The following is a 27,033-nucleotide window of genomic DNA, read 5'->3' on the forward strand; positions in this document are numbered from 1 at the left end:
ACCCTTTACACAGCACGGTGGAACATCAAACTTTCATCCTGGTCACATCACAGTTTACCATCTCTGCCCATACCGTCCTCATCGTCATCCATGAACTGCTATAGCCCCTATTCACATTTACGAGCTGCTCATAGGAAAAGTGTCCAGAATCAGGAATGACCTATTGAAAAGAACCTAGTAATCTCAGGATGCACCTATTGTGAGGGCTACAACTTGGTATGCCCACAGTTTATGGGGACGATAAAGGTCTAAATCAATATTTACAGCCCTGGTATGACCCATTCTACATTATGGACACCTTGTAATGTGGCCCTATTAAGCACTAGAGTATTAACAACATGGAGCTCATCTTTTCAGCACTGCATTCCCAGTTATATCATGTAATCCGAGTTATGGCACTGAGTCTAGCCGCTTCAGGTGTAATGTAAGAATACCAGTCCTCGGACACCGATATCAGGATGCTCAGCATGCACAGATGATATTAACTGCTTTTGTAGCTCTGCTGCTGCAGATGCGACAGAGGAAAAGTACAGACTATTCCTTAATGACATTTCAAGGAGTACTATAAGTTCGATTTAGGTTCTGCTGGCTCTGAATGTCCAGGAATTCCCTCCATACATCCGCAACAAACCAATTATGGAGAACAAACCCACTGACCCTCTTCTCCCCTGATAAGCCTGGATCATTTGACATGCACAGGTCTGGAAAACCCAACAACCCTTATTCGATATCAGCAAAAAAGGAACCCAGCAAAAGCTGCTAGTGTTGGAAATGACCACCCTTTACATGGTATTTACCTAGATTTTGCCTTCTTGTGCTGAACCTGTTTTTGTTCGCCACAGGGCTCTGCAAGCTTTACCCCTGCAAACCAGGGCTAAGATGCTTAAGCTCTCATTTTCAAACAATAATAAATTAGCATACACCTAATTGGCATTAAATTTACTAACAAGTCCCTATTATATGGTACTACATGCAACCAGAGCTGGTATATTTTATGCTAATAGTGGGCAGCAGAACGCCTGGTGCTACTCACTATATTAAACTGTAAACATGTCTCTACACCTGCCAATGCAATCTGGGCAGTTTTAAACAGCCCAGTTTTCGACCTGGCAAGAAACACCTTTTGCCAGACCTACACCTTCCTTTCTAATGATTATAAGCTACCTGTAAGGTAGTCCCTAAATGCACATAGGGAAGAGGATGTAGTATTTAAAAAGCATAAAATGTATGTTTAATGCTTTACATGTGCTAGCAGTGAAAAACGTCTAGTCATTTATCACTGTGGTGAGGCTGGCTGGCCCATAGGAAAGCACTGGGTTACACTATAAAAACATATAGGCACTCATTATGACACGGTGGTTTTCACAGAAAACTGCTAATGCTATGGGTGCCAGAAGACCGCCAGTGCTGGTGGTATCTGCCTGCCATATTATGGACACTGCAGGATTTCAGCCACAATAAGAGCAGAAATCCTGCAGTAGCCATGCTGGTGGACGGTGTTGCCCAGGCACTGCTACCACCAGCACCGCCCCACCAGTAGGACACTGCCAGACATTTTAAGGCCATTAGTGCATCCTGGCATTGTCCTGCTGGCGGTAGCAGTGCCCCTTCCCGTTCCCTGCCGGACGACCTCCTCGCCGGACAAGGTAAGTTGGGCGTCAGACAGGGGAGGGGCGTGGGAGGGTGGGTTGGTGTTGTGTGTCAGTGTATGATGTCTGCCTGTGTGTAAGAATGCGTGAGCGTGTGTGAATGCGTCTGTGAGTGCTGTGGTGTATGCATGGTTGTATGTGTGTGATTGAATGCATGTACAAAAGTTGAAGTGAGTGCGTGTCTGAATGTCAGTGTGTATGCGTGCCTGAAATGGGTGTTAGGATGTATATATGAATGCTTGTTGGTATGTATGAGTGAATACGTGTATGGATGAGTGTGAGTGGATGCTTGTAAAGAAGTGCAGGTAAATGGGTGTATGCGTGGTGCGTGTGGGTGTCTGTGTGCGTGTATGTGGGGAGGGAGTGGCGCTGTGTGACGCTGCGACAACTGGCAGTGCGTCACTTATGGGCCAAGGTTATATCGGCGGTCCGCATCTCGGACGGCCGTTTCTGCCACAGTCCACTTTTCGGTCCAACTCCTGTTTTTTGGGCCGCTGCACAATCAGTAACTTTTCCCTTGGGCACTGTTTTACGCTGCCACGCTCTTGGCCTTCATAGTTGCCTACCTGTCCTTGCTGTTTTCTTGTTTTTCTTCTTTTCTCTTTCTTTCTAGGGGCGAGCGCAAAGCGCTCCGTCCCCTGTAGTAATCTCTCTTTGGGCTTCCAACCACATCCATGTCACGTCAGTCACTTTCATTGGTTCGTGGGCTTGCCTTTTAAAATCCACTTGCTTTGATTTGTGAAAGCCATGCATATGTCATGCCTTTTCCGGTGTTTAGCCCACCTACACAGCACCGGTAAACTACTGAAAACACACGAGACTCAATGTTTTCAGCATGGTTTCCGGACTACTTTATCTGTTTATTTTCCACGCAGCTCGATCGCGCTGGGGTTTACATAGCACGATCGCGCTCGTTTTTTCCATTTCCAATTTCAGCACGATCGCGCTGCATTTTACATAGTGTGATCGCACTGCATTTTTTTTTTCTTTTTCATGTTTGCAGTTGTGAAAGTGTGGACTCCTTTAGCTTGAGGGTCTCTGGTTCATGTAACTGATTGTATTCATTTCTGGTAATAAGGCACAAAGGGTTTACATTTTGGGTGAAGTGCATGCCGATTTGTGTGTTCGGAACGTATTGTATGGTTCTGCGGCTGATTACGTAGTACACTGAAAAGGTTTGTTGTTCTCTTCTGTAAATACGGCCTATGGTGCGATTCAGAGAAATTAATTTTGTCCCTAATGTATGAAAAAGAATTCAGAACAGGCACAGGTAGGATTTTATGAACACGCTTTGTGAACATATGAACTTGTTTTTTTACACTAGTTCTATGGTGGCGTAGCGCCATAGATACATGATATCTGATAGACCTTGACATGGGTTCGAGTCTCACAGTTTGGTACTTTTGTCTTACTGCTATCACAGTTATGCTTTAATTCTCATTATTTTTTTCATTTATCTATTATTTTCTAATTTGTTTGTAGATTAGTTCGCAGAACCCAGTGCAGTTATTGCCAATGATATAGCACAAATGGATTATGCTTTGGTCTAATGCACGTCGATTAGTGTGGTATTTAAAAGTGTGCCGTATGAACGGTATGGTTCTGCAGCTGACTCCATAATATACAGAAAAGGTTTGTCTCTTTAGGTCGAGCATAGCAGCGCAAGCGCTGCTTTTCCGACCTGTTGGTATCTTTGTGGGCTTTTAACCACGCCCACTTTACCCCCATCACTTTCACTAGTGGGCTTGCCTTTCAAAAATCCTTTGATGACATTGGTAAATGCTTTAAGTTTGTCTCTCCTTGGGGCAGTTTTGTTACGGCCTTGGAGATGACCCTGATAACATGGATAACTGCACATTTGCTGATATGTTTGACTGGGAGCAAACTTCTTTTGCCTTTTGTGTCTCTCCTTAGCGCTCATGGCGGCCCTGGTGCTTTGAATTGACTTGCTTATGTCAACTGTGTACTTTACATTTTCAATTTATGTAGCAAGTAAAGTCCAGTTAGGAGTTTAAAACTCTAATAGCTCTAACTCGAGCAAACACGAGACCCATTGCATTGGAAATGCTTGTTTCTTTTTTTCTGCTTTGGCCATATTTTCTTCTTCCCAAGAGTCTGTTTTCCCTTCCCTGCATGCTTTGCTCACTATCTTTTATACTATGGCTATTTTTCTATTCACCTTAATGTGGTCTTTCCCAATCCAAGATGGTGTCTTCAATAATTCCTGCATGTCACTTCCTGTTTTTCAGTATATAATGGTTTTCTGTTCCTTGTGTTGCAAACACTTCCTTCGTGTTTGTGCTACTTGCTCCCGAATCCTGTGATTTTGGACTTCTGTTGTTTTTCACGAACAACTTGTTCCAGTTCTATTTGCGCTTTTGTTTTTCTTTTTCAGGAGTCCTTGATTCCGAGGTTTTTTCATCCTCTGGGACTCCTTCTGGATGTTACAGCCTACTTGGTGTTATATTATCAGCAGAACCGTGGCTACTGGAAAGGGTCGCCCCTACCTTGGTCAATCCAGAACAAGCAAGAAACTAAGTGGTGCCCAGAGACTGGCTGATTATAGCAGTAAGAAGCACTCAAATTGTGACAGATTGCAATGCCCAAAATTTCTGCATTGCTTTGGAGCCATGGAACTTACTTTTGTGACACTCTTTCATCGAGGGTTACGCAACAAAATAAAAGATGAACTGGTGCATTCCAACCAGGCATCATCATTGAAGGAACTGATGGATCGCGGTACTTAATATCGAGTACCGTTTATAAGAGCATAGACTGGAGAAACGAAGGTCCAATTTTCCATCCCAGGCTGTGTCTATGCGCCCCTCTACATGTCGTCCTGAAAAAGATCGATCAGAAAACACTTTCTACAGATGAAGAACCTATGCAGATGGATGTTGCTCATGGACCGTTATCTGAAGCAGAGCGAGAAAATAGACAACGTAAAGGCTTGTGTCTTCATTGTGGCAGTGCTGGGCATTTAATTTGAATGTGTCCAGTCCGTCCCATCAGACCTTTGGGAAATGCCAACTTCCATCCCCTGGGAGAAGGAAGGGGACGGGAAGCATTGAGGTACCTTCTATCAGCTCCTCCAGAGAAAGTACCACAGCTCTCTTTATATTCTCAGTAATTCTACAGGAAGAACAATTATTTGCATTATTAGAATGTGGAGCCAGTGGAATGTTCCTAGATGAGAATTGAGCTAAGGAAAAGGGAATAACCCGTGTTGCTAAAGATGTTGCCGAACATGTTCAAACAGTTGATGGCTCTCCCTTAACTTCTGGACCAGTGGTGGATACCACTTCTACTCTTTAACTGCAATTTGGAAAACATAAGGAATATGTTGATTTTGATTTGATATCCTCCCCTAACTATACAATGATTCTGGGTATTCCTTGGCTAACACAACATTATCCATATATCAATTGGGAAACAAGGACCATATCACTTTCGTCCCACTTTTGTCAAGTACATTGCTATTCGACCGATTCCTATTGGACTCAAAGAGGATCCATTTTTTCTTCCACTGATGCAAGCAATACTATTAATCTGATTTAAGGAGTACCCAGATGTTACCAGGATTATTCTTGATGTGTTCCAGAAACCTCAAAGACCCATTTTGCCTCCTCATCAGGAGGATGACTGCACTATTCTTGTAATACCTGGGGAGGTGGTTCCATTTGGAACAATGCATTCCTTATCAGAGCAAGAAAGGAAGGTTCTTAAGGAATGCTTAGATGAAACCATGCAAAGTGCTTGATTGTTCCCTCTACATTACCTGCTGGGGCTCCTCTTGTCTTTGTACCAAAGAAGACCAAAGATCTCCGTCCCTATATAACTTTCGAGAGTTAAATAAGATTACCATCAAGGATAGGTATCCCCTGCCTCTCATTAAGGATGTTTTGGAAGTAGTTCAAGGGGCCACGATTTTTACCAAGCTAGATTTGCGAGGTGCCTATCATCTGTTACGAATCAAGGATGAAGATGAATGGAAGACTGCTTTTTGTACACCGTTAGGTCATTTTGAATATTGCATTATGCCTTTTGGTCTGACTAATGCACCTTCCATATCCCAAAGATTTATGGTTTTAATTTTCTCAGATCTTTAGAATCAAAGTGTGCTAGTCTATCTGGGTGACATTCTAATATATTCTCATTGTCCCGAGCAATATACTAAACATGTGCGTCAGGTTCTAGAAAGACTCCGACAGACCAATCTATATTGTAAGCCTGAAAAGTGCAAGTTTAATAAGACCGAGATACATTATCTTAGTTTCCGTATCAATCAAGTTGGCATTTCTATGGATCCTGAAAAGATATAAGCCGTTCTAGATTGGCCATGTCCCACTTCTGTCAAGAATACACAGTGCTTTCCAGGGTTATCCAATTTCTTTTGACAATTTATAAAGGACTTTGCACTACAACAAGGCCAGATAACCCAGGCCATCAAGAAAGAAAACCTAAGGAAAGGTTTTACTTGGACAGAAGAAGCTGAAAGAGCTTTTCAGAATGTAAAATATGCCTTTACACCAACTGCGATACTACGTCATCCTGACACTACAAAGAAATTTATAGTGGTCACTGACGCATCATATAGAGCCATTGGAGGTCTGTTATTTCAAAAACAAGATGATGACGACGTAGAACAGCCTGTCTTTTATCTGTCCCATGTGTTATCAGATGCAGAACAAAACTACTCTGTGTTGAAAAAAGCATTACTAGCACTGAAACCTGCCTGCAAGGAGTGGAGGCAATTTATTATGGGTTCACAGGAATCCTTTGCAGTCAGGACAGATCATCGCAACCTACAATGTCTCTGCAGTTTTCAATGCAGGAATAGTTGGCAATCCAGATGTGCTTTCTTCTTTAGCCAATATGACTTTTTGGCAGCAGGTTTATTGATGCCCTTGCCTGTGCCTTCCAATCCATGGCAAACAGTGTCCACAGATTTTATATGTTCATTACCATCATCTGCAGGATATCAAGTCATAATGGTGACGTAAGACTCTTTCACTAAGATGGCTCATTTTTCAGCCCTAAAAAAGTTACTCCTCGCTAAGGAAATGAGTCAATTCTTTCTACAAGATATTTTCCGATTGCATGGCCTCCCGCAAGTAATCATTTCTGATCAAGGACCTCAAATGTGTCTAATTTTTGGAGAATGTTTTGTAAGTTTTTACTTATAGAGGTGGCTCTATCTTCCTGTTTTCATCCCCAGACCAATGGTCAAACAGAACGTTTAAATCAAGGACTACAACAATTTCTACATTGTTTCTGTAATGCAACTCAAAGTAATTGGTCATAATATCTACCATTAGCTGAGTTTTCCTATAACAATGCAGTTCATAGTGGAACAAAGTCCACACCCTTTTTTTGTACTTACGGTTTTCATCCTACTGCTTTTCCTACCATCACTCATAAAGACACTCCTGTTCCAGCAGTTACCTCATTTGTCCAATATGTTTGTCATGTCCAAGACCTGCTGCGTACCAATCTCTTAGCTACTAAGCGTTATGTGAAAAAGGTAGCTGATACTACGCGTAGTCCTGCACCATCATACCAGCCTGGAAACAAGGTCTGCCTTTCTTATAAGTTTTTGCCTTTTCGCCTCTCACAGAATAAGTTCAAACCCCGTTACTATGGTCCTTTTAGAGTCCTGCATGTCATCAATCCAGTCTCAGTCCGACTTCGTCTACCAGTGACTTTGAAAGTTCATCCTGTTTTTCATGTTTCTCAACTCAAACCTTTTTTTCCTGATCCCTACAAAATAAATGCGCATTGTCCTCTTCCTCTTCTTCTAGTTGATGGTCATCCCTAGTATGAGGTACAATAGATATGCGATTCTCACATTTTTTGGAATCATCTCCAGTTTTTGATTCGCTGGAAAGTATGTCCCATTGGTGATTGTTCTGTGGAAGATGCCTCCTCAGTCCATGCTCCTCACCTGGTTGGTCCGCTCATTTTTTCAGCATTTTCCAGACAAGCCTGGGGCTTCAGAGAGGGGACCTATTGTGATGCCACGACGACCGGCGGTGCCTCACTTACAGGCTGGGAATCAGATCAGCGGGCCTGGTCTTGGATGGCTGTTTCTGCTGCAATCTGTTTTTTGGTCCAACTTTTTGGGCCGCTGCACGATCAGTAACTTATCCCTTGGGCACTGTTTTACACTGCCCCCCTCTTTGTCTTCATAGTTGCTTGCCTGTCCTAACTGTTTTCTTCATTTTCTTCTTTTCACTTCCTTTTTTCTTTTTCCTGATTTGGACATATTTTCTTCTCAAGAGTCTGTGTTCCCTACATGCTTTACTCACTACCTTTTATACTATGGCTATCACCTTAGGATGGTGTCTTCAATATTTCCTGCATATCACTTCCTGTTTGTCAGTATATAAGCCCAGTTGGTTTTCTGTTCACTTCCTTCGTGGTTGTGCTAATTGCTCCCGAATCCTGTGATTTTGGACTTTTTCCTCCTGCAGTTTGTTCCAATTCTTTTTGTTCTTCTTTTTCAGGAGTCCTTGATTCCAAGGTTTTTTCCCACATTGTTTTTTTTTCCTCTCGGACTCCTTCTGGAAGTTATGGAGTGCTTCGTGCTATATCATTTGCAGAACCATGGCTACTGGAAAGGGTCGCTGATACCTTGGTCAATCCAGAGCAAGTAGTGACCAGAGATTGACTGATTATAGCAGTAAGAAGCACTCAAATCGTGACACGCTGTGGCTGTATGGGGGGTGGGGAGTAATGTGTTTGTGTGTGGCTGTGGGGGCAGTTGTGTGGTGGGTGCATCTGCGTGTGCATGAATGGGTGTCATGTTTTGAGTGTCTGCAAGTGTGTGTTTGCATTGGAGGGGGTAGGGGTGTTTGGGAATTAATCAGATGGGGAGGGGGTGAGTGAATTAATTGGAGGGGGTGAGTGAATAAATCAGAGAGCGTGGGGGTATGAGTGAATGAATTTGGGTGGGTAGGGGTGAGTGAATGAATCGGGGGTGGGGAGTGAGTTTGGATGGGGGTGGTTGGAGGGGTTAGGTGCTTGCTGATGTGGTGTGGGAGCTACCTACCAGTGATAGGGAAGGAATTCCCTGTCACCAATGGGCCCTACGCCATGGTTTTCGTGACGTTACTAACGCTGCAGAAACCAATACCGTTGGCGGTACTCTGTGGGCCGCCGGGTCAGAGATTAACATCTCCGGCCCGGTGGCTCATACCGCCATGGTGGTATGAGTGGAGATGTGGAGGGTTGGCAGCGGCCAACCCGCAACACTCATAATGTGGCGGTATACACCGCCAGCCTGTTGGCAGTGATACCGCCACATTAACCCTGGCGGTCAAAAGGCCGCCAGGGTCATAATGACCCCCACAGTGCTTAACTTCACTTTGGGAGTAGCTAGGAAATGGTTCAAGAAACTGAATTTAAAAGTAATGTAAAATCCAGCCTATTTATGTTTACATTACTAGTTTGAAAATTTTACTTTTCTCCCTAAGCCAAAAGGCCTTTCTGACAGTGTCCAGTGTTCTCCAACTTCCGATGGCTTCCTTACAGTAAGATGTGGATTGCTCCCAGACAGTGGACAAAGGGCTTGTGTGTGGGGATGTGTTTTGCTTCCTTGAACAGGATGGCCTGGGAGCTGTGCCCGGTCTCTTCTTTATCTTCAAAGGATACCTAGCCTGTCACTGGCACGTGTAGCTGACACCTAAGCCTGCTTCTCTTTTGTCTTGCCAATCAGCAGGGCTCAAGACCCAGTGGGAGGATGAACCTGCTCCAGAACTGAGTGACCAAAAGGGATTTGTGAGAAATTGGGTTATCACGCTGGTGCTTCAGAAGTTCAGGCCGACCGCAATGGAGCGCACGTCAGATATAGTCCCAGTTTAGTCCTGCTGAAGTTTTATCTTCTCAAGTTTTGTTCCAAAAGTGCCATTTGCGTTGGAGAAGGCCGCAAGGAGAGTGTCATGAACGATTGTTGGCATGGGCAAAGAGGAGGCCAGGCATCATTAAGTAGAGTCAGTCTGGAGCTTCATGTTGGTGGTCCCCACAAACCACTCCAAAAAACTCGGAGTCATCATTGATAACAAGCGCACTATGAAATCACAGATAAACTCTATCTCCTCTGCATATTTCCTCAGTCTATGCATGCAACGTAAGATCTTCAAGTGGCTTCCAATGCACATGAGACGCAGTATGGGAACGCTCTCTATATAGGAATTGCCGTACACCTCCTAAGGAGACTTCAAACCAAACAGAACACCGCAGCCAGACTCGTCCTTGACCTCCCCTGATGAACCCATATCACAACTTGACTGGCTCCTCATACGGAAGATATGCCAATCCAAGCTGCTGACCCACGCCCACAAGGCTCTACCCAACCAAGGACCCGCCTAAACTTCCACCAACCATTGAGATGATTACACTCCACCTCCATGTCACTGGCACACACTCCCTGCATCCACTGAAGCAGAAGTGGAGAGTGCTTGTCCTGCCATTTGATTAATTTTGTTTGACCAATGACTTTGTGTTTCACCACTGCGCATATTAGTTGACCAGTAGCACATTGTATGTTTTGTTCAGTTGAGCCGCCTATTGGCTTTGACATGGCATTAGCCATTACTTTCTGTATCCAGTTTCGCCGCCTATTGGCTTTGACATTGCATTAGCCATTACATTCTGTATTCTGCCTATTGGCTTTGACATGCTGTATTCAGTTAAGCCGCCTATTGGCTTTGACATTGCATTAGCCATTACATTCTGTATTCTGCCTATTGGCTTTGACATGATATTATACATTGCATTTTGTATTCAGCTTAGCTGCCTATTGGCTTTGACATGATATTATACATTGCATTTTATATTCAGCTCAGCTGCCTATTGGCTTTGACATGATATAAGACATTGCATTTTGTATTCAGCTCAGCTGCCTATTGGCTTTGACATGACATTAGATATTGCATTTGATATTTAGGTTAGCTGCCTATTGCCTTTAACGTGAAGTTAGACATTGCAGTTGAGAATCCAAGCTGTATTTTTCCAAGCTGTGTTTTTGCACAAGATGAACCAAGCTGTTTTCTTCTCACAGTAGACTAGACCTGATAAGAGAGGGTACATTGGTTGTTTTTCTCTCTGCTTGAGCTTGGGAAGAGGAGCAGTCTCGGAGATCTGGCCAGTCTCCAAAGGCTTGCGTAGTTTTCCCGAGTCTGAGAGGAGGGGGCACACCTTTGTAACGAATGTCACAGGCTTCAGAGAATTAGATTCGAATCTGCCTGACTTCGTGCTGGAACTAGGCGCCAGTTGCCAGCATCCCGTGTGGGTAGATAAATCTCTTTCTCGCAGCTGACAGGGAGTCATCAGCTTGCAGACCCTAGAAAGATGAAGCTGTAAATAGTTTCTCACACAGTGAAATATCTGTTTTGCTTTGCATTCAATATCTTATAAATATAATCTGCTGTGTATATTGCAAACTGATATATTTTGTTTTCATTAACGTGTGCTTGAAATCTAATAATTCGTCATTCATAAAAATTGCGGTTGGGGAAGAATTAACAACAATAAAAGTCTTCTTTGAACTCAGAAGTGCATTCTTGATATGTTATGTAAGTGCTAAAAACTAGATAAGAGCAGAAGCACTACATTTGGTACCAGAAGTGGGGTCGGTTAAGGGGTTTGGCGAGTTAGTAGATTTCTACGTTCACACTTTAAAAGTGTAATTGTTTTTGTTGTTTGGAGAATTACAGAAATTGTTTTTCTGTTGTTTGGAGAATCACAGAAGCACGGCAGACCATGTTTGAAAATGCATGTGTTGTTAAACTGCCCGATGGTGCTATGAAAAACTGTGATTTGTTTTCTGTTTGGAGAATTACAGAAGCACGGCAGACCATGTTTGAAAATGCATGTGTAGCTAAACTGCCTGATAGTGCTTTGAGAAATAGTTTTTATTGTGATGAAGCATATTTAGAAAATGTGCCTTTTGGAAGCAATGATGACAGAAAGGTTTGGATACCTTTATCTGCTTACAGAGAAATGCAGGAGAAATGTAGGCAGTTGAAACATGATAATGAGAATTTACGTGAGCAAATTAGCCAGAATACATTAATTCAAGATAATGCTGAAAGTTATAAAAATGCTGTTTTAGAAGAATCTTTCTTTTCCCATTCCAGTAATGAGGGGGTTAAGACAGCTCCGAGCTGCTCTGAGCCTTTATGTGAGCCAGGGTTTTTGGCAGTGAAAGCGCATTCCTTAACTGATAACACGGATGAGAACGACGGAGCTCAGAATGTGATTTACGAGTTACCGTTGCAAAATGCACAAGTAAAACGAAAGATTTTAGAGCAAGAGACACCGAGTTTCATTAGCTTGTTTGATTTTTGGAAACAGAATAGCCCTCATTTGAGTGAAATCCTAACACTTTTGTATATGGTCACTGGTAAAAATTATATGTAGTTGCACGCTTGTGATTTGGCAAATGAAATAATGCAGACTTTAGGTTTCTGCGCAGTGCAAGAAGGAAATACTTATGTACATGTAATTCAGGAACAGGGAAAAATAGTGCCCCTAGCTAGGATCATACACTGGATCTGGTACTTGCAAGACAGGGCTAGAGTACCACAGGTAAAAGAGTCACTAGTGAAATTGTGTGCACCATTTGAATTCGTGTCCACTGAAGATAAAAAGCATGTTCGTTTTACTAATGATTCATTGACTGAAATGTTATTTTCTGGCACAGGAGAAGGAACAGCGTTGTACAATGTGTGCCAGATTTTAAAGCAAGAGCTACGTGAGATGTGTCATTTTTACGCTGATTTTTGGTTCATTGCTAATGTTTTAGCTGTTTGTTTTTCCACATGGCTTGCACCTAACTGGTTCAATTACCTTGCAGATGTTAAAGAGAAAAATTCAGAGAGAGAAGTGTACACCCAGAATTCTGCCTTAGTGGGGATGGCTAAGTGGGTGCCCCAGAAATGTGAACAGCTGAGAGAAAAAGCCACTTACAGGTGGGCAGAGATGAGAGAGATGCCCATTCCCCTAAATTTGATAAAAACGGTGCAGCACGCACAAAAGCAATCTGTCATGCAAGCAGTCACAGAGCAGTTGGGGAGAGGAAAGTTACCAGGACAGAAATGGCAAATTGATCAGGTTTTAGGGAGAGTGATTGCTGCAAATTACCAAGGAAAAATCGAAAGTATGCTGATAACTAGAAAAGAATCTGATTTATTCATACAAATTGGAGACAGAATGGCCCAACTTGACAAAAGTGCAGTGAATGGAGGTTTGGTAAAGAATGAGTCTGCCCCAGCCCTTCTGACAGTGCAAGAAAAGGGAAGCTGTGGTGCAGCAGATAAAAACCTCTGTGCTGAGGTGTGGGTTAAAGTCCCAGATGACCCTCCAGAACCTGCAGAAAATATAACAAAGGGCCCCAAAAACGTCCTGCTGATTATAAAACAGGGAAAGAAAGAGGAAGGGTACATTTTAAATGACAAATGTTATTTGCAAGAAAAGTCATACTTGTTTCTTTTGCAGATCCTACCACGTTTCGCCACTGTCCCTGAGTGTGCTGTGTGGTCCCCCTTCCGGTGTGTGCGTGTGGGGTCGGGGAAGGGACCGAACCCCCAACCTGAACCTGGCTGAGTAAAGTGCCAGCACCATGGATCCATTTTGCGCAAATGGCGCCTTCAGTTCAAGTTCAACTTGTTTGATTGCATTCTTCCACTGGAACTAAGCTGTGTTTTTTTTTTTTTTTCCCTTCTCGTATGGAACTCTGACTTTTGCTTACCTTCCAGAAAACCTTTCAGGTGGACCGTGCACCTTTACATGAGTAGTACAAATGCTACATCAAATTGCTAACACTGTTGAATTAGAGACACTATAATCTCATTCAGTCTTTTCTGTGTAGATGTATCTGAGGTGAAAGGTTATGAGATCTATATGTTAATCCACTTCTATTGCTTTACAGGTATTGCTTTGATCATTCAAATCTGATTTGCTGATAATGTTTTTTCTGTGCTGATGTTTTTTTGTTTTTGTTTGAAACAAGAGATATGTGAAACAAAAATTCATTGGTCAAAGGGCGGAATGTCCTGCCATTTGATTAATTTTGTTTGACCAATGACTTTGTGTTTCACCACTGCGCATATTAGTTGACCAGTAGCACATTGTATGTTTTGTTCAGTTTCGCCGCCTATTGGCTTTGACATGGCATTAGCCATTACTTTCTGTATCCAGTTTCGCCGCCTATTGGCTTTGACATTGCATTAGCCATTACATTCTGTATTCTGCCTATTGGCTTTGGCATGCTGTATTCAGTTGAGCCGCCTATTGGCTTTGATATTGCATTAGCCATTACATTCTGTATTCTGCCTATTGGCTTTGACATGATATTATACATTGCATTTTGTATTCAGCTTAGCTGCCTATTGGCTTTGACATGATATTATACATTGCATTTTATATTCAGCTCAGCTGCCTATTGGCTTTGACATGATATAAGACATTGCATTTTGTATTCAGCTCAGCTGCCTATTGGCTTTGACATGACATTAGATATTGCATTTGATATTTAGGTTAGCTGCCTATTGCCTTTAACGTGAAGTTAGACATTGCAGTTGAGAATCCAAGCTGTATTTTTCCAAGCTGTGTTTTTGCACAAGATGAACCAAGCTGTTTTCTTCTCACAGTAGACTAGACCTGATAAGAGAGGGTACATTGGTTGTTTTTCTCTCTGCTTGAGCTTGGGAAGAGGAGCAGTCTCGGAGATCTGGCCAGTCTCCAAAGGCTTGCGTAGTTTTCCCGAGTCTGAGAGGAGGGGGCACACCTTTGTAACGAATGTCACAGGCTTCAGAGAATTAGATTCGAATCTGCCTGACTTCGTGCTGGAACTAGGCGCCAGTTGCCAGCATCCCGTGTGGGTAGATAAATCTCTTTCTCGCAGCTGACAGGGAGTCATCAGCTTGCAGACCCTAGAAAGATGAAGCTGTAAATAGTTTCTCACACGGTGAAGTATTTGTTTTGCTTTGCATTCAATATCTTATAAATATAACCTGCTGTGTATATTGCAAACTGATATATTTTGTTTTCATTAACGTGTGCTTGAAATCTAATAATTCGTCATTCATAAAAATTGCGGTTGGGGAAGAATTAACAACAATAAAAGTCTTCTTTGAACTCAGAATTGCATTCTTGATATGTTATGTAAGTGCTAAAAACTAGATAAGAGCAGAAGCACTACAGTGCTCCATCTCCTACATCACTGCAAAGACTTGGAACTGCAGAAGGCAGTAGGCAGGTGGTTGAGGGAAGAAGCAGATCAGGAGTGTCAAGGGGTCGCAATGGAAGTTTAAAACTGCACACACACAGGCCGCAATGGAAGGCCTGAGTCATGTTTTAAATGGCTACTGATGGAGGTAGCAGAATTTAATTTACAGGCCCTGTGCACATGTAGTGCCACTTTACTAGGGACCTACAAGTAAATTAAATATGCCAGTTGGGTAGAAGCCAATTCTACCATGTTTAAGGAGAGAGCACAAGCACTTTATCACTGATTAGCAGTAGTAAAGTGCGGAGTCGTAAGGTCAACAAAAACAAATTCAGCAAAAATGGAGGAATGGGGGTAAAAAGTCTGGGGATGACACTACACAAAAGTATGGGTACTGTGGGATAGTTTACAGTGCCACAAAAGGGAAGTCCTGGAAAACTGGTAGGGTAACCCTTCACAACTTTTGCCCTATTAGTTAGGGAGTGTAGGAGGCTGGCCTGGCTTGTAGTGAGTACCAAGGGGTACTTACACCTTGCACCAGGTCCAGGTATCCCTTATTAGTGTAGAGGGGTGTCTAGCAGCTTAGGCTGATAGAAAAGGTAGCTTAGCAGAGCAGCTTAGGCTGAACTAGGAGACTAGTGAAGCTCCTACAGTACCACTAGTGTCATATGCACAATATCATAAGAAAACACAATACACAGATATACTAAAAATAAAGGTACTTTATTTTTATGACAATATGCCAAAGTATCCCAGTGAGTACCCTCAGTATGAGGATAGCAACTATACACAAGATATATGTACACAATACCAAAATATGCAGTAATAGCAATAGAAAACAGTGCAAACAATGTATAGTCACAATAGAATGCAATGGGGGCACATAGGGATAGGGGCAACACAAACCATATACTCTAGAAGTGGAATGCGAACCACGAATGGACCCCAAACCTTTGTGTCCTTGTAGAGGGTCGCTGGGACTGTAAGCAAACAGTGAGGGTTAGAAAAATAGCCCACCCCAAGACCCTGAAAATTGGGGGCAAATTGCACCTAAGTTCCCCAAAGAGAACAGAAGTCGTGATAGGGGAATTCTGCAAGGAAGACCAACACCAGCAATGCAACAACGATGGATTTCCTGACGAGAGTACCTGTGGAACAAGGGGACCAAGTCCAAGAGTCATGATCAAGTTGGGAGTGGGCAGATGCCCAGGAAATGCCAGCTGTGGGTGCAAAGAAGCTGCCACCGGATGGTAGAAGCTGTGGATTCTGCAAGAACGACAAGGGCTAGAAACTTCCCTTTGGAGGATGGATGTCCCACATTGTGAAGAGTCGTGCAGAGGTGTTTCCGTGCAGAAAGACCGCAAACAAGCCTTGCTAGCTGAAAGGGTTGCGGTTAGGGTTTTTGGATGCTGCTGTGGCCCAGGAGGGACCAGGATGTCGCCAATTGTGTGAGGAAACAGAGGGGGCATCCAGCAAGACAAAGAGCCCACTCAGAAGCAAGCAGCACCCGCAGAAGTGCCGGAACAGGCACTACGAAGTGGAGTGAACCGGAGCTCACCCGAAGTCACAAAAGAGGGTGAGGTTGTGCACTGCAGGTTAGAGTGCCGGGGACCCAGGCTTGGCTGTGCACAAAGGAAATCCTGGAAGAGTGCACAGGAGCCGGAGTAGCTGCAAAACACACGGTTCCCAGCAATGCAGTCTAGCGTGGGGAGGCAAGGACTTACCTCCACCAAACTTGGACTGAAGAGTCACTGGACTGTGGGAGTCACTTGGACAGAGTTGCTGAGTTCAAGGGACCTCGCTCTTCGTGCTGAGAGGAGACCCAGAGCACCGGTGATGCAGTTCTTTGGTGCCTGCGGTTGCAGGGGGAAGATTCCGTCGACCCACGGGAGATTTCTTCAGAGCTTCTAGTGCAGAGAGGAGGCAGACTACCCCCACAGCATGCACCACCAGGAAAACAGTCGAGAAGGCGGCAGGATCAGCGTTACAAGGTCGCAGTAGTCGTCTTTGCTACTTTGTTGCAGTTTTGCAGGCTTCCAGCGTGGTCAGCAATCGATTCCTTGGCAGAAGGTGAAGAGAGAGATGCAGAGGAACTCTGATGAGCTCTTGCATTCGTTGTCTAAGGAATTCCCCAAAGCAGAGACCCTAAATAGCCAGAAAAGGAGGTTTGGCTACTTGAAAGAGAGGATAGGCTAGCAACACCTGGAGGAGCCTATCAGAAGGAGTCTCTGACATCACCTGTTGGCACTGGCCACTCAGAGCAGTCCAGTGTGCCAGCAGCACCTCTGTTTCCAAGATGGCAGAGGTCTGGAGCACACTGGAGGAGCTCTGGGCACCTCCAAGGGGAGGTGCAGGTCAGGGGAGTGGTCACTCCCCTTTCCTTTGTCCAGTTTCGTGCCAGAGCAGGGCTGAGGGATCCCTGAACTGGTGTAGACTGGCTTATGCAGAGATGGGCACCCTCTGTGCCCATCAAAGCATTTCCAGAGGCTGGGGGAGGCTACTCCTCCCCAGCCCTGACACCTTTTTCCAAAGGGAGAGGGTGTAACACCCTCTCTCTGAGGAAGTCCTTTGTTCTGCCTTCCTGGGCCAAGCCTGGCTGGACCCCAGGAGGGCAGAAACCTGTCTGAGGGGTTGGCAGCAGCAGCAGCTGCAGTGAAACCCCGGGAAAGGTAGTTTGGCAATACCCGGGTCTGTGCTAGAGACTCGGGGGATCATGGAATTGTCTCCCCAATGCCAGAATGGCATTGGGGTGACAATTCCATGATCTTAGACATGTTACATGGCCATGTTCGGAGTTACCATTGTGACGCTATACATATGTCGTGACATATATATAGTGCACGCGTGTAATGGTGTCCCCGCACTCACAAAGTCCGGGGAATTTGCCCTGAACAATGTGGGAGCACCTTGGCTAGTGCCAGGGTGCCCACACACTAAGTAACTTAGCACTCGACCTTTACCAGGTAAAGGTTAGACATATAGGTAACTTATAAGTTACTTAAGTGCAGTGGTAAATGGCTGTGAAATAACGTGGACGTTATTTCACTCAGGCTGCAAAGGCAGGCCTGTGTAAGAATTGTCAGAGCTCCCTATGGGTGGCACAAGAAATGCTGCAGCCCATAGGGATCTCCTGGAACCCCAATACCCTGGGTACCTCAGTACCATATACTAGGGAATTATAAGGGTGTTCCAGTATGCCAATGTAAATTGGTGAAATTGGTCACTAGCCTGTTAGTGACAATTTGGAAAGAAAATGAGAGAGCATAACCACTGAGGTTCTGGATAGCAGAGCCTCAGTGAGACAGTTAGCCATAACACAGGTAACACATACAGGGCACACTTATGAGCACTGGGGCCCTGGCTGGCAGGGTCCCAGTGACACATACAACTAAAACAACATATATACAGTGAAATATGGGGGTAACATGCGAGGCAAGATGGTACTTTCCTACCGGGAGTGCCCAGAAATTTCACCAGCCTTGCCAACTACCACTTATCAGGGGTTAGTCTGACACGCCTCCCTCGACCTGTGCCAAGAAGCTTTTTGTTGCCTAAGGCAGATGTTGACCTCTGTGTTTAATACAACATAGAGCTTCCTGCAGTGCCTTGTCATGCTGCTAGAAGTTAGTAATGTGTGAATAATGCATTTTGGTGTGATGATATGGACAACAGCACATAAATGTGCTAGTATACCTCTGAGGTGTTTCTACTTTGCATCTCTATGTGGGAACCGTGTATAACTGTATTGGATGTATGAAACCCTTTGTTCAGAACCCTGTAAAAGTATGCAACTTTTGGATGTGTTCCAGAGTTTTCTATTGACCTTAGAAGGCGAATCCATGCCAGATTGGCCTCACATTCTATACTTAATGTTTCTCTGCCCTGAGTTATTTTATTGACTCTGAACTCTAACCGTGGTTTGCCCTCTGGTCCCTGCTGCTGCGTCCCCGCCCCCCTCGCGCACCTATTGGTCCCAGCTGCTCCTCCCTCCCACCTCCCCCTCTTAATGGCGGCCACTCCGCAGAGCCCTGTGTAACCCCCTGACCTGGTTCTGGCCAGGAGTCCACTTGGCTCCACCAGCCACCTCCGTACCCCTGATCCTGCCATCTGCCGCCAGGATTTAAAGATCCAGGCCCTCCACCACCTGCAGGCACCCGCCTGCCCCTCATCCCTGGTGCATAGTGGTAGGCATATTGGGCCAGATGTAGGAAGCTGTTTGTATGGTGCAAACTGCGAAAATCGCAGTTTGCGCCATGCAAACAGCCTTATGTGATGCTCATTCACAATTTGCGAGTCGGTACCGACTCGCAAATTGTGAATGCGATTCGCAAATAGGAAGGGGTGTTCCCTTCCTATTTGCGACTCGAAGGGAAGGGGTCCCCATGGGACCCCTTCCCATTTGTGAAAGTTGCCAAAAAAGTTTTTTCAGAGCAGGTAGTGGTCCAATGGACCACTGCCTACTCTGAAAAAACGAAACAAAATGGCTTTGTTATTTTTTTTATTTTGCAACTCGTTTTCCTTTAAGGAAAACAGGCTGCAAAATAAATTTAAAAACTGCTTTATTTAAAAAGCAGTCACAGATATGGAGGTCTGCTGACTTCAGCAGGCCACCATCCCAGTGAGTGCAGGGACTCGCTATGGGGTCACAAAATGCAACCCACCTCATTAATATTTATGAGGTGGGTATTTGCGACCCCATAGCGAGTCGCAGACGGTGTCTGAGACACCGTTCTGCATCCGATATTGCGACTCGGAAATTGCGAGTCGCACCGACTCGCAATTTCCGAGTCGCAATATTGGAAATTCGTACATCTGGCCCATTGTGTTGTTGTGCTCTGACTTGTTGCATTTTGTTATTTCGTTTTTTCGTTTTCTGTATGGCTATCATTTGCCTTTGTGCCTCTTTTGTAGCCCGTTTTGTTTTTCCCGCCTTTTTGTGTGCTCGCCTGTCTCAGCCGGCTCTTGCTGGTCTTCTGGTTCCGGCTGCTGTGTCCCCTGCGCCCCCGCCCCCCCTTGCGCACCCATTGGTCACTTCCCTCCCGCCTCCCAGCTGCTCCTCTCTCCCACCTCCCCCTCTTTATGGCGCCCGCTGCGCGGAGCCCCGTGTGACCCACTGACCTGGTTTTGGCCTGGAGTCCACTTGGCTCCACCAGCCACCTCCGTGCCCCTGATCCCGCCGCCTGCCGCAAGGATTTAGAGATCGAGGCCCTCCACCACCCGCAAGCACCCACCTGTGCCTCATCCCTGGTGCCTAGTGGTAGGCATATTGGGGGTCATTCCGACCCCGGGGCGGAGACCGCCAAAAGACCGCACCACGGTCAAATGACCGCGGCGGTCATTTTGACTTTCCCGCTGGGCGGGCGGGCGACCGCCAAAAGGCCGCCCGCCCAGCGGGAAAGCCCCAGCAACGATGAAGCCGGCTCCGAATGGAGCCGGCAGAGTTGCTGGTGTGCGACGGGTGCAGTGGCACCCGTCACGATTTTCAGTGTCTGCTTTGCAGACACTGAAAATCTTAATGGGGCCCTGTTAGGGGCCCCCTGCAGTGCCCATGCCAGTGGCATGGGCACTGCAGGGGCCCCCAGGGGCCCCACGACACCCGTTCCCGCCAGCCTCTTCCTGGCGGTGTAAACCGCCAGGAACAGGCTGGCGGGAAGGGGGTCGGAATCCCCATGGCGGCGCTGCTTGCAGCGCCGCCGTGGAGGATTCCCTGGGGCAGGGGAAAACCGGCAGGAAACCGCTGGTTTCCCTTTTCTGACCACAGCTTTACCGCCACGGTCAGAATTGCCCCTGAAGCACCGCCAGCCTGTTGGCGGTGCTTTCTCCGTCCCCGGACCTGGCGGTCCATGACCGCCAGGGTCGGAATGACCCCCATTGTGTTGTTCTGCTCTGACTTGTTGCATTTCGTTATTTTGTTTTTCCATATAATTTTTTCGTTTTCTGTATTGTTATTATTTGTCGTTGTGCCACTTTTGTAGCCCATTTCATTTTTTCCGCCCTTTTGTGTGCTCGCCCATCTCAGCTGGCTCTCGCCGGTCTTCTGGTCCCTGCCGCTGTGTCCCCTGCAGCCCGCCCCCTCGTGCACCCATTGGTCCCTTCCCTCCTGCCTCCCAGCTGCTCCTCCCTCCAACCTCCCCCTCTTAATGGCAGCCACTGGCACGCCAGAGGTGCGCCAGAAGCAAGCCCATCTGCACCTGTCCGCACCTGGACTGTCCCCAGTGCCGGTCCCCCTGGCCCTCGCTGCCCTGACCCCTTGAGGCAGCATTACTCCTCCACTAAACCCAGGAAAACACCTACCTGCGCCCAAGCCAACCCCAAGCACACACACGGACCTTTCACATGTCATGCAAGCCGCTTCTCCTGCACCCCCACAAACACCAACAACACCAACACGCTCCACACCAACTCTAACACACCCCACAACAACACTAACACGCCCCACAACACTAACACGCCCCAGAACCACACTAACACGCTCCTCAACAACACTAACACGCTCCACAACAACACTAATACACTCCACAACGACACCAACATGCACCACAACAACAGCAGCCCCCGCACCCACCTTAACTGCATACTCCTAAACACCCGTTCCGTACACAAGCACGCCATTGAGCTCTGGGACCTGATCACAACACACTCCCCTGACGTGGCCTTCCTCACAGAAACGTGGATGAACCCCTTATCTGAACCCGACATAGCCATAGCCATCCCAGGAGGCTACAAAATCTCTTGTAGAGACCGTCTAAACAAACCGGGAGGAGGCATTGCCATTATACATAAAAGCACCATCAAGATCACTACCAACACCCACGACACCTTAGACAGCGCAAAACACCTACACTTGTTAATTCACATAAACGCCAACACCACCCTCAGAGGAACCCTCATTTACAGACCACCAGGACCTCGCCCCCTTTTCTGTGACGCTATCGCTGACACCATCAGCCCCCACGCCTTCACCTCCACAGACTACATCCTCCTTGGTGACATCAACTTTCACCTGGAGAACCCCCATGACCACAACTCTACAACCCTTCTAGACAATCTCACAAACCTAGGACTCAAACAACTGGTCACCTCACCCACTCACTCAGCAAGACACATGCTAGATGCAATTTTTACCTCCAGCAACCACATAACATTCACACACACCACCGAACTCCACTGGACTGACCACCACTGCGTCCACTTCTCCTTCAGGAAACCCCTCACCCCCACCCACTAACGACAAAACACAACACCCTACCGTATGTGGGACAAGATCCCCACAGAGCACCTGAACGCCAAGCTCACACAAACCCCCCCTCACCAACGACCCCAACATTGCTGCCCACAACCTCACACAATGGATTACAACCTGCGCAGACTCACTCGCCCCTCTGAAAAGAAACAACCCACCCGCAACATCAAGACCGCCCCCTGGTTCACCACTGAACTCCAAGCCTCCAAGCATGAATGCCGCAAAACCGAGAAAGCTTGGAGCCAAGAACCCCTCATGATCAACTTCTCCACCATCAAAACCACTGTACGCAAACATCACCAACTCATCCGAACCACCAAAAGGGCTTACTACAAATAACGCATACATAGTAGCTCACATAACAGCAAGGAACCCTTTACCATCATCAAAGAGCACATCAAACCCAAATCCTGCAACATCGACCCCACTCAAACACAAAACCTTTGCAACTCCCTCTCCAACCACTTTCACCTCAAAAGTTTAGACATACACAACAGCTTCACACCACCTGCACCCACCACCAACACGACCAACAACACCACACACCCCCACTCCAGCCAACTGCACACCTGGGCCCCTACCATTGATGAAGAAACTGAAAAAACCATGAACTCCATCCACTCAGGCTCCCCCGCAGACCCCTGCCCCCACCACATCTTCAACAAGGCCAGCCCAATCATTGCTCCCCAGCTTTGCACCGTAATCAACAGCTCCTTCGACGACGCCACCTTCCCAGACTCCTGGAAACACTCCGAAGTAACCGCATTCCTCAAAAAAACCCAAAGCAAATCCGGATGACCTCACAAACTACCGCCCCATTTCTCTTCTCCCCTTCCCCGCCAAGGTCGCTGAGAAGCTAGTGAACGTTTACCTGTCTCACTTCGTAGAGGAGAACAATGGATTCCGCAAGAACCACAGCACTGAGACCGCCCTCATCGCCTGCACTGCCGACATCAGAACCAGAGTTGACAAGGGAGAGACTGTCACGCTCATCCTCCTGGACCTTTCTGCAGCCTTTGACACTGTTTGCCATCAAATCCTCTGAACACGCCTTTTCGACACAGGAATCCGACACAAGGCCCTGGACTGGCTCACCTCCTTCCCCAGAAACTTTCCTCCCTCCTTTCCAGGTGCAGGGCATAGCGCCACCGGAGCATCATGAAAAGTGACGCTCCGGTGGCACTAGGGGCTCTTAAATATGCCCCTCAGTGACTCAGGTAAAGTCATAGTTGCCAAGTCCTGCCCCTTTTTCTCATTTGCAAAATGTGTCTTACATAAACACACACATGCAAAGAAAGAAATGCAGGATATTTTTCAATAAATTTATTGAAAAGACTGCAATCTACAACATATGGTGTGTTGTAATTAATAAGGCAATGAGGCATAACAACATTAGAGTGGTTGTGACTAGCGAGAAGAAAATAAACAGTCCCAACATGGTGGTATGAAATGCATGAATCATTTCTCACTAGACTGTAACTCCTAAGCGAGAGAATAGCAACACAGTGAGGGGCTGGAGAGAGACTACTGCGCATTTGTGAATGGCCAGCTCAAGACGGCCAGCCAAGCATACATGCGCAATGAGGGGGAGTGCTGTGCACTTCCCCTCACTGCTCGTCACCCCGGTGCCCCGCCTCTTTACAGGAAAATGATAATGAACACAGTTTGATATTGTTTTCTTATAAAGGTTTTGCAGCTGCCGCTGGTGGCGGAAGGGCGATGCTCCTCCACTCTAACAGAGGAATTGCCCCTGGGAAAGAATATCCTGTTCCCATGTTCACAGAACATGCAGGTACATAGCATCAGATACTTTGGGCTATGCATTACTTTACTTCTGATGTGGGGCAAATACGTAACTCTATGGCATGTACTCCTGGTTTTATCTGGTTTAATGGCTTTATCGCTGGTACTGGTATATGGTCCCTATTTATTTAATTTTGAATATTGCCCATGATAAACATATATTTTGATGTAGGATTGTGGCAATTTAAACAAGCATTGCCCAGGCTTGTGAGTCTGGTGTTGAAGCTAAGACTATTTCTACATCCCTAGCACAATATAGTTTGCTAATTCCTATTTACATTATGTCAGACTGTGTTTTAACCTTCCTCACAGAGTAAGTAAATGTTGTAGAATATCCAGGACCTGCTCGTCCACATTTTCCTCCAAATCTCCCATTCTTCAGAAATAACTAAACAGCAATCTCCCCAACCAGGGTACTAGAAGCCTGGTCTAACCAGTTCCATACAAATATTACTAATTTCAAGTGGTCATAGAAGAATGAAGATTGAGGCACATGTTGTAATGTATATGTTATACCTGTCTAAGAAGTAACTAGACTCTCTACAAAGACCATCAATGGAAAGAAATTGCTTCAAATGTAAACATTAGATGATAAACAAAACAATGTGTACTATCATTGAGTGACAATGGGCCTCATTATGAGTTTGGCGGGGTCAGAGGCTGCCCGCCAAACTTCTAACACTACTACACCGCCATTGCGAGCTAAACCCCGCTGGATCTATTTTGAGTTTCCCCCTAGGCCAGCAAGCAGAAACAGTGTTTCCGCCCACCGACCCAGCGGGGAACAGGGCCGTAACATTGAAGCCGGCTCGTAATCAAACCGGCTGCAATGTGGCAGTGCAGTGGATGCAGTAGCAGCCGTAGCGCATTCCACTGCCTGTAATTCGGGCAGTGTAATGAACAACGGGGCTGTGCATGGGGGCCCCTGCACTTCCCAGTGCATGGGCAGTGCAGGGTCCCCCAGGGGCCCCCCTAACTCCCCATTCTGCCCCACTAACTCCCCATTCTGCCAGCCTTTCCATGGCAGTGTAAACTGCCATGGAAAGACTGGCGGGTGGGGACTCGTAATCTCCAGGGCAGCACAGTTGTCTGAGGCTGTCCGACACGGGTGAGTAGTGCGCTTTACAAATCCCTGATTGATTGATTGACCGCCATCACGAGTGTGGCGGTCTTCATACAGCCACACTCGAAATGAGGGCCAATGTCTTTAGACACAATAAAAAATGAATTCATAAAGCAGCGGTATTAGCAAAGTTAATAGTAATCATAACACTTTGCAAATACACGATTACACCAAAGTGGGCAAATAGATAAAGCTGTAATAGAAGAAGTCACTGAGGAATAACTCCATATAGGATAACAAGCAACCTATAGGTGTACATTGTACCAAAGGAAACTCTCTTGTGCCCATCCACCAACATACACCTATTTTAATTTAGCTTTGCTACTTGACTGTCAAGAGAAACTTAGGATTCTCAAGGCCTCTGTCTCAATTCATGCCCGATTACTACTTACCACAACACAAGGAGAGCGTCTCACCTTCAGATTTGAGTGTCAGCACAAGGTCTCTCAACTCTCTGTCTTGATACAGTTTACACCAATACTGGCAGGACTCCTCTTACCTCCAGGTCTGACAGTGAGTGTTACTCTAAAGTCTCTCACCTCATTACCCTGTCACAGTTTACCTTATTATCAATATTGTGTAGTTTTATATTGTGCTAGTTACACCAGAAGGTATCAGAGCAGTTTACAGGTTATGTGAAAAAGTGTATTACATTTGCATGTGAGGAGCCATATGGGTTGCAAATTACAGAGCAAAACAACCTTAAGATCTCAAAAATTCAAGAAAGTAAATAATGAAGCATTGAGGAATGACGTTGGAGACAGAGAGAGTCTGGCGACTGTCCCAGTGGATCCTGTAAAAGTGAGTTGGGCCTTTGGGAATTACAGCTCAGCGTGTGCTGAAGTAGCTGTTGAGTAGCAGAGATTTGAGGTACCCTATAAAGCAAGAAAAAGAGCGTTTGCAGGGGAGATCCTTAGGGAGTGAGTTCCAGATCTTAGGAGCTTTACCTGAGAAGGAATGTGTCTGGGATCATTTATTTTTCAGATTAGGAGGTATGGGAAGAAAAGAGTTGGAGCTTCTCAGTGACGGAGGCTTCTTGCTCTTGATACTTTGGTTTCTAGGTACTTAGGTTTTTTTGTACTAAGGCTTTGTAGGTGATACAAACTGTCTTGAAGATGCATTTTCTTTTGATGGGAAGCCAACAGAGACTCTTAAGGGCAGGTGTGATGTGATCAAATTGTTTAATTCCTGTGAGGACACTGGCAGCTGTGTTGACATATTGGATTTTCTGTGAGGATGGCATTGCTGTAGTCAAGTTTCGAAAGGACTAGTGATTTCACTACTGTCTTAAGATCACCAGGGGAAATAAACAATTTGATGTTTTAGTGTGTAGAGTGCTCCTTTGGCTAAGTTGTTGATGTGCTCCATTGACATGTTTTTGTCCAGAGTGATTCCCAAGGATTTAATGGAGTTGGAAAGTGAAAGAGAGCAGTTTAGCATGTCCACACTCTTGACCCACTCTTGGATAGGTAAAGGATTATCTTTTTGGGGAGAGGAGTAGTAGTTCTGTCTCGATGGGGTTCAGCTTAAGGTGTTTGGTGTTGAGAGACATGTTTTTATGTTAATTAGTGTGGTGTTAAGATGCCGGAGGTCACTGGTGATTTTATTTTGTAGTAGATTTGTGTGTCATCTGCATATGCGTGATCTTTGACCCCTGCTTTGTTCAAAATAACAGTGATGGGTTCAATGAAGAGATTAAATAGGGCTAGGGAGAGGATTTACCCTTGAGGTACCTGCTTGTGAAACTAGTGCAAGTTTTGAGAGACAAATGTTCATTTTTATTTGTTGAGAGCGATGTTGCAGACAGCACGTGAACCTTGCAGATAGGACGTGATCCATCTCAAGACAGTACTATTGATACTAGTGGAGTTCTTGAATATCTCAAGTAAAGCTGGATGAAATGTTGAGTAGGACGAGGAGGCACTAGTCTCCTTCATCTAAGGGCCTTTGAATGTCATCTGATGTATTGAGCATAGCAGTTTCT

General features: G+C 45.7%; 1 protein-coding gene across 2 annotated transcripts in view; it reads right to left on the reverse strand.

Annotated features, from left to right (window-relative positions):
• Nucleotides 1-27,033, reverse strand: part of LOC138299189 (E3 ubiquitin-protein ligase TRIM39-like) — a 180,813-nt gene that overhangs the window by 113,709 nt on the left and 40,071 nt on the right. The gene's annotated exons all lie outside the window — the stretch shown is intronic.

This window comes from Pleurodeles waltl, chromosome 6 (genome assembly GCF_031143425.1).
Source record: "Pleurodeles waltl isolate 20211129_DDA chromosome 6, aPleWal1.hap1.20221129, whole genome shotgun sequence".
NCBI lineage: Eukaryota > Metazoa > Chordata > Amphibia > Caudata > Salamandridae > Pleurodeles > Pleurodeles waltl.